This window comes from Haemaphysalis longicornis, unplaced genomic scaffold (genome assembly GCF_048455015.1).
Source record: "Haemaphysalis longicornis isolate Haplotype H1 unplaced genomic scaffold, Haemaphysalis longicornis Haplotype H1 scaffold_3, whole genome shotgun sequence".
In the NCBI taxonomy this organism is placed as follows: Eukaryota; Metazoa; Arthropoda; class Arachnida; order Ixodida; family Ixodidae; genus Haemaphysalis; species Haemaphysalis longicornis.
This window is the reverse complement of record NW_027526335.1, coordinates 89,885,012-89,899,404: the sequence shown is the minus strand read 5'-3', so window position 1 is coordinate 89,899,404 and position 14,393 is coordinate 89,885,012.

The following is a 14,393-nucleotide window of genomic DNA, read 5'->3' as shown; positions in this document are numbered from 1 at the left end:
GCCGACACCGGTGAACACTTTGAGGGCCCCATAACACGAATCCCCTCTTTGAATACAGACCTTGATAAGTAATACCCTTCCTTTAATCCCTCTCCCCACTGTACGGCAAACGCCCTCCTTGCTCCAATAAAAGATTCAATCAATCAATCAATCAATCATCGGAGCGCAGTTTGAGGGAGCGGACACTGCGAATACACCGACAACTTTTACCCTATGATTTTCCAAAGCGGTACTTAAAACTGCACAAGTAGCTTTTCTGGAAAGAAAGGTAAAAGACCATAGTACAAACAGCCAGCTAAATAAAACTTTTCGTTAAACGGACGTTCTGTGTGTATTGAGTTACAATAGCTTCGTTGAACTAGTTTTGCACACCTGCCGAGTATAAATAAATGCAGGCCATGGACAAAGGTTTCATTCATTCTTTCCTCAATTTCAAGTCTTTTTCTTCGAAGCTTGGGAAGTAGAGGATTCGATCTGTTAATTTTTTGTCGTTTCAGATTTGAGCACTGCGCAGGTAGGTCTTGGGCTCCTTTAAAGACAGCCTTGGCATTCTAGCTCACCAGGAGCTTCAATCTTACAAATTTAAACAAGCGTCCTAGAGCAGATTACTAAATATTTGTAGTTAGTTACGCAATTATCACACACTTTGCTACACTCATGGCCCGCCTGGTCCCACAAACACCCGCGAAAAATCTATCTGTGGCGCTTAAGGTTTGATTACAAGCTTGCTTTTAAAGAATGACAAGTTCAACCAAACCAGAGCAAGTTTTCAGCTCTGTTGTTCCTCAGATGAGTTAATTAAGCAGACGACTACAGCCCTGGCATACTGCAAACATTCAGCACTCGCGGAACAGAAAATGACATCTGTTCAAATCGCGCTTCTGAGAGCTATTTTAAACGAAAGTGTAAAGCAGTGTGTTCATCACGCGTACACGAGGGATAGACGTGTGGCCTCAAGCGAAACGTAGCCAAACTCAATTGCCCTTTTTTATATAAGGAATGGAAAGACTCAATCCAACATGACTACCCCTTTGCGGGTCTTTCCGGGAACTGATCATGACGGATGTCACCTGACAAGGTTGTTGGTACATTGCTGTTTGGTAGTCGCAGCAATTTGATTTAAAACAAGGAAATCCCTATCTTTTATTCCATCAACTCAGTAGACTTTTCTGACCCCTCTTATAAACAATCCTCCTCTTTCTTCGCTCCTACATATTTCTTTTCAATGACCACCTGTTTGGTCTGGTGGGATAGATCACAAATGCACATTGCGACAGGACTTGCACCCATTGTGTGTCGGTTGGAGTCGAAATAGAATACGGCTAACCTCCTTAGGCAATGAGTTGCTCAAGAACTCTGTGAGTGACTATTCATTGACCTTGAGCCCATCGCTTCCAAAACCAAGCCACATGCAAAACGTAAACATTCCGCCGACGTGTTAACCAGCCCTATTTTATTCATGACGCACTGTGCATATTGGTTCCAAGCTATTAACTCCATCGTCTATGACATGACATTACTTTTTAAGACTTTTTGTCAAGTTCCTTTACGTTGTTTCAAAACATTCTTGGCCAGTATTCATTGACCGTATATTTGACACCCGTCGTTCACTTTGGCGGTGCAAGGGTGGAACGATGCTAACGTCATCTCGTGCAACCCTGGGAAAGTGTGAAAGTATCTGTAGCGGTTAGCTTGAAACCGAGAACACCGAGGTTTACAACCAACAAAACTCACGAACTGTTGCGAATACTCCAATGACGCTCATGCTCTCAAACGCATCGGAAGAGACCTTTCTACCTGTTATGGTTGTTTCCCCCACAATTAAAAGTTCGCACACAATTCTTGTCTCTTCGCTATGACCACCTTGCCCACAGATGCTTACATCCTTGACAGTGGATGCGGTCTGCAGCGAGCAAGCATTCGTTAAAAGGGTCTGTTCCGTTACAATTTCTGTTCTCGTGTTTTTTTTTCGTGTATTTGCTTCGAAAAATACCAAAGAAATAAAGAGCAGGTCCCGTTCACTTCGCCTCTTTCGTCCCACACATGCCGCTTTCCGTCCCCGAAGAACACCCGGCTGATCTTTAAATAGTCCAAACCATAAAATGCTGCCTGAGAGTTAGCCTTCTGGAGAACGACGACTTTGGCTGCAACATATTCCCACGTGGTTAAAATACGTATGGCCCCCTTTGAGAAAACGCATGCGGCATCCTGGAAGCCTGTGTCTGCCTTGCAGAGAGCTGCTGGCAGCCGGAACCCATCTGTTGGATTACGCCCAACTGCATGTTACTTTTTATTTTTTCGATCTGGTGACATCCAGGGATCAACTGCAGCAAGCTCATGACTCTTCTTGTTTGAGCCCTTGTTTTGTGACAGTGCCAGGCATTTCGGGCGTAACAATGTCCATACGGGTTGCGTAATATGAACGCTTTACAAGAACTTTAAGATATGTGTAACAATGCCTAACTACTTAGTTTTAACAGCGACGATGTTTAGAAAATCGTTAGAGTCGGGTCTTGGCAGGTAAAAGTACCAAGAAAATCCTGAGCCCACGTGAGCGCACGAATGTTGTTGTTGTTGTTGTTGTTCCTTTTTGTTTGTGGCGCATACCCACTTGGGGGATTGGCCAGGATCGGGAGATATATTGGGACTAATGTGCCCGATTTAGGAGACTAAATTTTGGAGAAAAAAAAATTGTTGACCAGAATAATTGCACAACAAATACAGGAATTTGTAGAATGAGAGAGTGCACTATGCAGGAATTTGCAAGAAAAGGCTTTGCGGGATTTTGCAATAGGCTCTTATTTTGTCTGTTTACAAGAAGAACGGCTGAGCGCACGCACGTGAGCGCGTGCCTGGCGGCGACCGCTCAGCGTCCCCGGCGCAAGTTTGTCAAGCCAAGCACACCCAATTAGGGAGATTGGCCAAGATTGGCAAAAAAAACTTCCAGTGTTCACCGTAATCGGGGCAACACTTGCTCGGAACTAGAAAGACTCCAGCATTCGCCACAAACGTGGCAACACTTGCTATGGACAAGAAACACGCGTCATAGCGTACGCCCCTACAAGGTGATGTCCAATGATTATCACTTCCATAAAAGGAAGTAAGCTCACACTCATAGCAACAATGATGGAGGAAAGGTCATTGCGTCAGCGAAGAAGAATCAAATCGGCTGCAATCGCGGATTTAAACCATCGTGATGGTCGTGAAGGTTGCGTACAGCTTCGCTACCTTCACGTCTTACGCGTTAGTGTGAGCTTCTGTCATTTTTTAGTTATGTAGATGCCTAATGCTTTTAGTTATCCCATTACTCGTCCTTAACTTTAAACCTTGCTTATAGCAACGCCACTAGGTTTGCTGTAAACAACAGTGTCACTGTATTCTTTAAAATAAAGAGTAACTACCGCAAGAAGACAGTCCACTTTCTGTGCCACTTCCCGGCTTTTTCATTATTCAATTACGTACCCTGTCCCCAATATTCAAGAGCGTTCTACCGATTTAACAAGAGTTGCATTTACATTGCACCTCCTCCTCTCTATAACGCCCCGCCGGAGAGCTGAAGTTAATCTAAATAAAAAACAAATAAATAAAAAACCAAGTCGTCCATAATGCCATCTCAATAACATGTTATTTGTCATTTCATTCTTTTTGGGGTGAAGCCCCTTAAGGGCTGGAGCTGTTGGCGTCTCTTGTCATTGTTGTCGTAATCGTCGTCTCATGTAGTCACGGTACTAAAACACCGGGAAACTCGTTTACGCCTCGCGCTAGAACGTAACGCGTACTAAAAAAACCCGGGACACTCGTTCACGCCTCGCGCTTGAGTGCTTCGTAACACGTACTAAAAAAAACGCCGGGCACACGTTCACGCCTCGCTAAAGAGAGCTTCATGCTACAAAAACAAGAGACTTTTACAGCAAAGGTGTATATACCTCTACCCCCCAATGCTTTCGTCTCTGTTGTCAAAAACGCCGAGGCACCAAGAATACGCTTTTACACTCTATGTTTCGCCTCTCCCCAGGTTTCACGTTAGTGGAGGTGGCCAGCGATTTTTTCATTCGTTATGTTCAGTTTCTTTTGTTTCTTTTCTGCCAATATGATGTTAACTTTATATACACTGTTTATCGCCGTTTCTGTTAATGTACTGCATTGTTATGCTTACTATTATCTGCTTTAATTCCCATTTTACGCCGATCAGCGCAAGTGGTCGGACGTTTGATTTATTTATTTATTTATTTATTTATTTATTTATTTATTTATTTATTTATTTATTTTTTTATTTATTTATTTATTTATTTATTTATTTATTTATTTATTTATTTATTTATTTATTTATTTATTTATTCATTTATTTATTTATTTATTGATTGATTGATTGATTGATTGATTGATTGATTGATTGATTGATTGATTGATTGATTGATTGATTGATTGATTTATTGATTGATTGATTGGTTGATTGATTGATTGATTCATTGATTGATTGATTCATTGATTCATTGATTCATTCATTCATTCACTCATTCATTCATTCAATCATTCATTGATCAAATTCATGGAAGCAAACGAATGTGCGTGCCGATAAAATATGCCCCAAAACCCGTGTGTCGGCCGCAGACGCTGCTTCTCATGGTAGCGCTCCAATGCATTTCAGCCACCACTCGCCTGAAACCCAGACATTCTGCTCCCGACAGTACATCATAATCAGCATCATCATCATCAGAATCATCCTGTCTGCTCCCACTGCAGGGCTACGGCCTCTCCCACATATCTCCAATAATCCCAGTCCTGTGCTAAGTGCGACCAATTTATGCCCGCGAGCTTCTTGATCTCATCTGCCCATCTAACTTTCTGCCGCCCCCTGCCACGCTTCCATCTCTAGAGATACACGCTGTTACCCTTAATGACCAACGGGTATCTTGCCTTCAAATTACATGCCCTGCCCATGCCCATTTCTTCTTCTTAATTTCTGCTAACACGTCCTTAACACGCGTTTGTTTCCTGACCCACTCCGCTCTCTTCTTGTCCCTTAACGTTACACCTATCATCTTTAGTTCCATTGCTTGACAGTACACGCGCACGGAAAAATGTTTTCTCAGAGCTAGACGTACATTCTGATCTGTGCTAAGTAAAAACGTGCTGGACGGTCCATGCAGCGAATCCTGCTAAATCATTTCTTCTGTTTTTGGCAAAATTTCTTCAAGCTGAAGAAATTTCCTACGCACATGAAGTCCATACGAGGTGCCTAGGAAACCCAGAAGTCGGACTTTGGTAACTGCTTATTGAACATGGCGGACACTTTTATGGCCAAGTTTACAGACGTGTGAGTACCTTTCCGCTGTGGCGTATGCAACCTTATCCGGCCTGTGGGATGCCAGTAAACTGCGCTGCGCTGCGTGAAAAAAGTAAAAAAATGGACAGAGAAGCTAATGGGTGTAGATGCATTACTGAATTCTAAAACGCAGTCTGAGACAACGTGAAGGAAAGGGAAAGACACCCGTGCGGGCTAGCATTTGGTGACCGTGATAAAAAGTTTAACAGCAGAGGTGTTAAAACTTTTAGAGAGAGAGCGAACGAACTTTAATAAAATCTGACGATGTTAACGATGACAATGTTAGCGATGGCGATGATGTTAAAGAACTTGATGCGCGCGAAGACATTGAATTATTTAGAAACATTGGTCTAAACCTGTGTGCTGCAGATACGTGATCAGAGCTTTTGTAACCAGTAAAGCACGTTTGGGACATGCCCATGGTCCTAAAACGTCCTTTAGTTGAATGTCCACGAAAAGCGGCAGTCCCAAAGACACTGCGAGATACAATCTTTGCGCACTAAATCAAGCACATTCACAGAGCAGGTGCTGGAGGGTTTCTCGCACATCGCAGTGAGGGCAGATTGGCGGCGTAGTTCGTTTCATCTATAGGGGAAGTTGCGCGTGTATGTGACATTTTAGTTCCACCATGGAGCCTTACCAGAAAACTCAGCCCAGCCAAGCGCACGTCAGCGCGCTCCTCGTGAGGAGCGCCCGGCGCCGTCCAGGCTTGCACATGGGCTTGCGCCACGTGGGCAGCTCGCAAGAAAATACCAAGAAAAAATTCCGGGCGCACGTGAGCGTGCGCCTTGTGAGGAGCGCCTGGCGTAGGACAGCTGACCTCAGCAAGCATTCTGCCCAGCGTTAGTGGCGTGACCTCCGGCGTGCTGTTCTCCTCGCCAGTTCACGTGTGTTTGCGTCTGAAGTGGGGAGCACAGACGCCGAGTTAGTGCTACAGACGCCGAGTTCAAGAAGTCCGTAGCCACAGGTTCTAGCATTTGCTAATGTGGTCGACTTTGGGAGTCATGGGAAAGCCTGCGGACGAAACGATCCGGGCCTGCCAGTCATGGAGAAATTTCACCAGCAAGTTCGGAAATACATGTGAGGTGCAACAGCCACGTCTCCGACGAAGGGAGAGGGGCTACCAGCTGTGCTGTTTCTCCAGCACTGCAGCACTAATGCAAGCTGTATCAAGTTTTTTTTTCTTTCTTAGGAACGCATATAGAGAGGCATAAGCGGTATTCGTAAAAACCTTGTCCAGCAGCCCTGCTTCCAGATTTAACCACTAGGCTGCCACGGATATAACATTTAGGCAAGAAAATTGAGTGGCGGGAAAAATTCTAACTTTTTGACGCGTGCACGTGGGCACAGACATATTTTTCGCTGGAGTCAGGCATACACAACATTGTGACAAATAAGTGAACCCGCATGTTGTTGTTTACACTTAAGAGAAAACCTTGATATTTCTCGAGCAAAGTTATTAGTGATAAAACATACTAAGGAATCACAGAACTTTCCTTTTGTTCAACCAGGACATGTCGGAGGTAAACAAAGATGGTTTTGTCTCCTAACAAGTAACCTGTGAAAGTAGCACCGTGACATTCTCCTACCGTTTCGCTCCCAAAATGGCCGGGTGTCCCACTCAGCGTTTGTGACAACAAAATCAAATTTGTGCAAGTGACCGAAGTTACAACCGCCGATGGCCATAACATTGCCTCTGCCACCTCACCAATGCGAACTCGGCGGCTACCCTTGTAGGCCATTTGTTTTGTTGCTTTGCATTTTAAAATAGCCGCCGCCCGCAGTGTCGCGCTAAGCGCAATACGACCCGGGGTCAGAGTCACGGCGCCGCCTCCACGGATTCCTGGCGGCCAGGAATCCGCGCTGGCAACCGCCCCGACTGCAGTTAAAAGAGCCCCGCGCTCACGCAAGCGACGAGCTGCCTCGCGCGTCCTACTCACACGGCGGCTGCATCCGGCAAAATCGCTTAAAAGCGATGTGCCCTCTCTAAGTTTAACTAGGCGGCGCCTGGCTCCTTTTCGTGGACTTACTTGGCTGTTTACAGTACACTTCTGCCGCACTCCCATTTCTTGAGCAGACGAAACCGGTAGCCAGCATTAAAACGCCGTAGAGGCTTCTCTACTTGTAGACTGACCTGGTTCGGACCTTATTTAAAGCACGTTTAAAACTACTGCCGAAAAATTAAGATGCATTAAAACACCATAGAGGCTTGTCTACTTGTAGCCTGACATGGCTCGGACTCCATTTGGAGCACAGTTCACGCGACTGCAACAGGTTCAAGACAGCGATGTTACGCTACCCCGCACAGAGGCTGTTCACCTTTACCTACTATTTTTGTGCGTATAAATTGTGTCCATGTACTCTATGAGATTGTGTTGTTTTCGCTCACCTCGCACTGGCGTGGTGTTCTTAATTGCTTTCACTTCACGCTATCATATGCTTGCTGTTACATCATTTGCTCTGGCGGTCGGTTATTTTTGAGAGACACGGCACGTTTTTGGCGTCGATTTTGAAGCACCAGTCTGGAGCGACAAAGCTTGCCCAAGTGGGCTCTGGGTGTAGATAGTGCCAACTTCAGCCTCTTTCTTCATCTGTCTCTCCACCTTTCTATTTATCTATCTGCCTGTCTGTGTCACTCTTTCTCTGGAGCTCCTTAACAATTTGATACAAAGTATTCTACTACGGGCACGTTTTTTTTTATGTTCTCGAAAATCGACAATCAAAAGGGGTTCGGCGCCTGCAAAAGAATCCTCGTGAAGGTTAAGCTACGATCATTTCTTCCTGGGGACATGACGGCAACTTGGTTTCCACCCCATGACTTTTATTTACTTATTTATTTGAAATACTGCCAGTCTCTTTTGAGACCAGAGAGGTGGGCATACATAAACAGACATACACAATAACTGTATAACAGGTGGGTATATATGAATAAACACGGATAATAACAGTAAGGATACTCGGCAGATAACATAACAGTGGTGAATAAACAGTCTTTAAGCTGATCAAAAAGAAACATGCAGGTTTTGTTTACGCAGCCAGGCGTTCGGTGTCGACAAGAAAATAGAAGTGCGGAACTCAGGTTTCAACAAAATTTGGTCGAACAGATCTGAGAAGTGTACGTGTCTGAATGTAGCACTTTATTTATATCCAAGTAACGAATAACGAGCGTGCGTGTAGAACAAGTTATATAAAGTAAAAAAAAACAGCAGGAAGAACATGTTACAGAAATAAAACATAAAGGAGGAATAAACAGTCCAGAGTCGCTGCAAAAGGGTATTTTGCAACAAGCGATGAAGGCATACAAAGGCGTAAGGTGCTGTACATTGTGCAGTCTACTGCAGCGTAACGTGCATGGGAACAGGATAAAAGATTTCCAACTATTTGATGTTTTCCTATTAGGGGATACTATTCGCGATCCTTAATAAAAATTCAGATAATGAACCCGTGTTAGTGATAGACTGGCTTAAGCGGTTCTATTCTCCAATGGCGGGTAGAAAAAATGAATACTTAAAGGCATCGTTATGACAGGAATATTGTACTAAAGTGGGCGGGTGCTTTTGCCTTTTTTGCCGGCTTCCGGAGAGGCGGATGTAATTATATGCGTCGATTTTATAATGATTGTGCAACAGTTGGAACAGGTACTTTAGTCGCCCTTGCTGTGCTCTAAATTCAAGTGTAGAAAGCCCGCAAACAGTTAACATATTAGTTGGTGAGTCCGTACGCATATACTTATTGCATATAAATCTGACGGCTTGCCTCTGAACCCTTTCCAGTTTTGTAATGCCGGTAGCAGTATACGGGAACCATACGGTGTTGGCGTATTCTAGTACTGGCCTTATGTATGTGGTGTAAGCTAAGAGTTTAGTTGATTTTGCCGCACGCCGCAAACATCTTCGAATATAAAACAGCTTGCGCAAGGCAGAGGATGTAATGTTTGCGATGTGCGAGTCCCATTTAAGATCAGATGTTAGAATAACCCCTAAATATTTGTGTTCATTTACTTTGACCAGTTGCGTGCCATTGATGCGGTAAGAGAAATCAATGGGTCCTTTTTTGCTTGTTATTGTCATACACACTGTTTTTTTCAGGTTAATACTCATTTGCCATTTGTTGCACCAATTGGCAAGCTGATTTAGAGAATGAATGAGCACGAGATGGTCTCTAGGACTATTTATTTCCTGGTAGATAATACAATCATCAGCGAAACTTTTGATGTTACATGCAATTTTTGCCGTGATGTCATTAATAAAGATAATGAAAAGAAGCGGACCAAGCATGGAGCCCTGGGGGACCCTTGACGTGTCAGGTTTGCTCTCTGATGGCACGTGTTCAAAGATCACAAATTGAGAACGGTCATGTAGGAAATCTTCAATCGAACTTGTTAAATTTCCCGTTCTCATTATACTTTTTAGTTTTGCGATTAGTTTGCTGTGGCACACCGAGTCGAACGCTTTAGAAAAGTAGAGCAGTATAAGGTGTGTTCGTGTGCGGTTGTTGATGGAAAGAGCAAGGTCATGTACAATTTCTGTGAGCTGCGTTGTTGTTTACAGCCCACTTCGAACCCCGTGTTGGCTAGGTGATAAGGTTCCTTTAGCTTCTAGGAACAATGTTAGATGCTTTAGGATTATGTGTTCGAGTACTTTACATAATGTACTAGTGAGGGAGATGTGCCTGGAGTTAGAAGGGTCTGTGCTGTCGCCTGCTTTAGGTATCAGTGTTATCTTCGCTTTTTTCCAGTCATCAGGAAGAAATACCTGCTACACCATTGTGCACGAAAGTTAACTTAGTTCATGACACCGTCATGCATTAATTAGTTCCATATCTTCCCCACTCACGAGAGCCTGAATAACAGCAAGTTTAGTACTGAACAAGACCTCAAAAAAAAGAGAGAGGTGTGGATGAATGCTCGTATTTATTTATTTATTTATTTATTTATTTATTTATTTATTTATTTATTTATTTATTTATTTATTTATTTATTTATTTATTTATTTATTAAAATATTCATCTATTTATTTATTCATCCATTTATCCATCCATCCATCCATCCATCCACTCATCCACCTCCACCCATCCCCATCTACCCATCCACCCACCCATACACCCACCTACCCATCCACTCATCCACCCATTCATCCATCCATCCATCCATCCGTCCAGTCGAGTAAGCCTTCATTCGATTCATCTCGAAAGACGTGAGGGGGGGGGGGGCAGAACGTAAGCGGTGTGAGAGGAGGGCGGCAGAGAAGTTACGTGGCAAGGGCGGAAAGCTACTGGTATCGTCTTCCAACTACATTCGCAAGAAGGAAGCAGATACGCGCCCAATTCATTAATTTACATATTTATTTATCTAGGTACGTTGAATACTATATAAATTCCATAGTTCCATAAATTAAAAACACGCAACAGTTAGATATTTACGTTTACGTTTGTTGGTGGACTTTTATTCTCATATTTCCCTGCGCAACTGCTGTCCCTAGCTACGTACATCATGAAATCACTGCATCGCAACTTGCTTCCGCTCCTTGCATATGACACTGTGGCGCTTTGGCTAAAACTCGGGTCCCGGTTTGTGATCCTACTCACGAAGATTATCTCTGTAGATCTACTGCCGATAAGATACAAAAACGCCAGGGACCTTAATAATTTCCTAGTCCCCCTCTACGAAATGCCTCATGGCCAAGTGCAACTACGTAGATAGTCCAACCCGGTTATAGCGAACTGCATTATGCCCCACGATTAGTTCGATATATCCGATAGTTCAATGTAGCCGAATCAGCCTATAACGAGTTTATTGTTACGAGTTGCCAATACGCGGGAACCCCCCCCCCCCCCCCGCCATCCCCGCATGCAGTAACGAATAAAATAAAGTATGACATTACCATACACAAAACAATCCATTTATTGCAAATACTAACGCTCCTTTCCTCCTTAACTGCCTACTTCCAAAAAAGCGGTGATTTTTGCTTTCCCTTTGGTTTTGGCAGCCTCAACTAGCAGAGCATCCTTTACTCGAGACATTGTTTGCACCAGTTCGAGTCCGTGTCCTTCAACGTCAAAGAAATATTGGCGGAGGACATCGACTGCCGAAAGCACTTTAAGTGTCGGACGCTTTTCACTCGCGACATCCTCCGCCTCCTCGGTGCTTTTCAGCAGCTTTACGACGGTGCTGCTGACGGCGTCCGCGTCTGAGGGGCTCACAGTGACGGCAACGTCGTCGTCGACAATCAGGGAAGTTTCGAAGGACACTCCTTTCGGCACAGCATCGGGAACGTTGGCGAGCTCTTTCCACAGTTCACCGATGCTGCAGTCTTGGTCCGGACTCACTGACTGGGCGGATTCCGTCGTGAGTCCCGGACGTCGGAAACAGACGGAAAGAGTCGGGCGTCATGTCGCTCCTTACGAGGCGCAATGTCTCAGTCTCGGACTTTGCTCTGTGGTCGCGGCCAATCAACATCTCAATCGCCACTCCGAGACCATGCATTTTGGCGGCCATTCTAGGCCCGCCGAGTTCGATATACCAGATGTGAACTTCGTTATAAGGAATATGTTTCGCATGCATTTCCGTGACAGATTTGTTTTTGTTCAATATATAGTATAATTCGCTCTATCCGGGTTCGTTATAGTCGGATTTGACTGTAAATCACCCTGCCTAGATAAGGAGGAGTGAGCTTCTTGAGGCGGTGTGGGGCGCACAGTTCAAGGTATGTCCGGCGAGTCAGCTCTCGCTGCACTCCCCCATCTTCTGATAGCGCAGGATTTGCCTTATATTTTATACATGAAGTGTATCTCGGCGAACCAAGATGTATGCTGGTGTCCGTTTTTGCTCCACAGTACTGGATTTGATATTTTATTCTAGAATTTAAGCTAATTTCATGTCAGTAGAAGTGTACCATTAAAAAGAGCCTGCTCCGCTACAGTGCCAGTACATATTGTATACAGGTGTGGTTATACGCCATGGATCCGACAGATTGACCAAGGATACTCTCAATATACGTATAGATGTAGGTATAAGAGTAGATAAAATTTATGTAGGCAGCACAAGTATACAGGCAAATAACATTGCCGACGACCAGCGTCGGGGGCAGGGATAATATGGGTCAACGGGAGAGAGGGAGCTCATTAATATAAAAAAAGCAGAGAGGTCTTGCCCTTCTGCGAGAATAAGCCAAAGGGAATAAAGGCCCTAAAGGAAGCAGGGCGAAAGAGAGGGGGGGAAAAGGAAGAGGGAAAAAATAAATTAACATGGAATTTTTCGCGAGTTACGTAAAAGTCCAGGTGGTCTTGCAGGATGAAGATATGTAGTTCTAGATGGTTTCTTTCCTGGCTGTATGCCCGATACTCAAGCAAGATGTGCTCAACAGTGTCTGGCAATGTGGTGGTGGGGTTAAAAATTTATTCAAGTAAAAGAGGGTCGCGTTTGAAAGCGGGAGAAGCGCTCAGTCCAGGGCCCCTACGCGACTGCGGTTCTGCGTGTCCGGTCTTTGCGCAAAGAGACTTTAGCACATTTCAGGCAACACATCATTACACAAGAGAGTTTGCCGGTGATCTAATAATTAAAAATACACGTAGCCTTTGGGAGACAATGTTTATCACTTGATGCCACCGCAAAGCGATTTCAAGATTGACGTTAGAAACAACTGCAGACAATATGCCTCTAGAGGAGTGCAGGTGTTCATTCTTTGGCAGTGTGGAGCAGACGAGATTAAGATTACTGCCTACTTTGGAATGCCGCAGCCGTAATCGATTGCCTTGCCCCTACAAAAGTGGGAGCACTCCGGAGGAAGGTGGTAGTAAATAGTTGGAGCTCTCCTTTTCGTACAGCTACTGAAGGCATACTGCGCTACGGCTTGCAGCCATGTATGTTCCGAAGAATTTTATTTGACAAAGCAGGTTGGTAGGTAGTAGTCTGAAAACCACGTTGTAAGGTCGCAGTTTGACCAGAGCATTGGGACTCGTCAGGGTCGTGTAGGGCATACCATACGTACTGATTCGATTAAGTTCATGTTCAGACTACTCACACAACAGGCATATGGGGTAAGCAAAAGACGTAAAAAACGTTGTTCGCGTAATTGGTTGGCCGCGTCTTCAGACGATGTTATCGTCTAGAAACGTCTAGAAACAATACTTGCAGCAACAGACGGAACCTATTGTTTTTAAAACAAGTTAAGTAAAAACCTGTCACGGCCGCTACTGCTTTCATTGTTTACAAGCACAGTATTTTTTCTCTGCAGCAGTTGCTTGCCTTCATCACTTCTTGTCGCCGTTTTTGCGTTATTTAGACAACGTAGAAGTTAAAGGTCCTAATCACAACCCCAATATAATAGCCTATTGTTTGTCACTTACCGACCCTTACCTCCCCCTCTTTTTTTTCTAGGAAGCGTCACTACATCAACCAACTACTTTTAACGCCTCCTACAGACGTAGTGCCTCCCCGCAGCGGCTTTCTGAGGTGCTGCACATTCATGACACACAGTGCGTAGAAATTACCGAGACTGTTTCTCAATTCTACCTGGGTTAAATTAGTCTTTATTCCTACCGGTGATAACAAAAAAGTACCTATAGTATAATAAACCAGCCGAAACGCAGTTAATGTTCTGTGAACAGAAATGCGTGAGCATCTTGTGGACGCCCTTGTTCTCGGGGCATAAAAAATTGTGTCTGTACCTACGGGCTCCAGTTTCGTCGACGCTGCTTATACCGGTTTTGACGAGGAGCTTATGTTGAAGAACATTCTTTTGAGGATTTGCACGCAGACTGACCTATCGAATTCCTTCTAGCTTACTGAAACCTTTCCGGGTGCTTGTTAAAAATGCAAAATTAACAGGGAGTGTTGAATGCAACCAAGAACTATTTCACATACTGGTAAACAGAATTCTCTGTAGCATTGCCTTGTTCTGTAAATAAGAAAAAAGTCATTCTTCTGAATGTTTTACCTCCCTCTATTCAGACGGAACTATACCCAATCCCTGAACCTAGCAGTGTTTTAATAGTGGTTTTGCGGCCATGTAGTTCATTGAGAAGTGTTGCGTTTTGTTACTCACCTCAAATTTCAGTAGGTTCATTG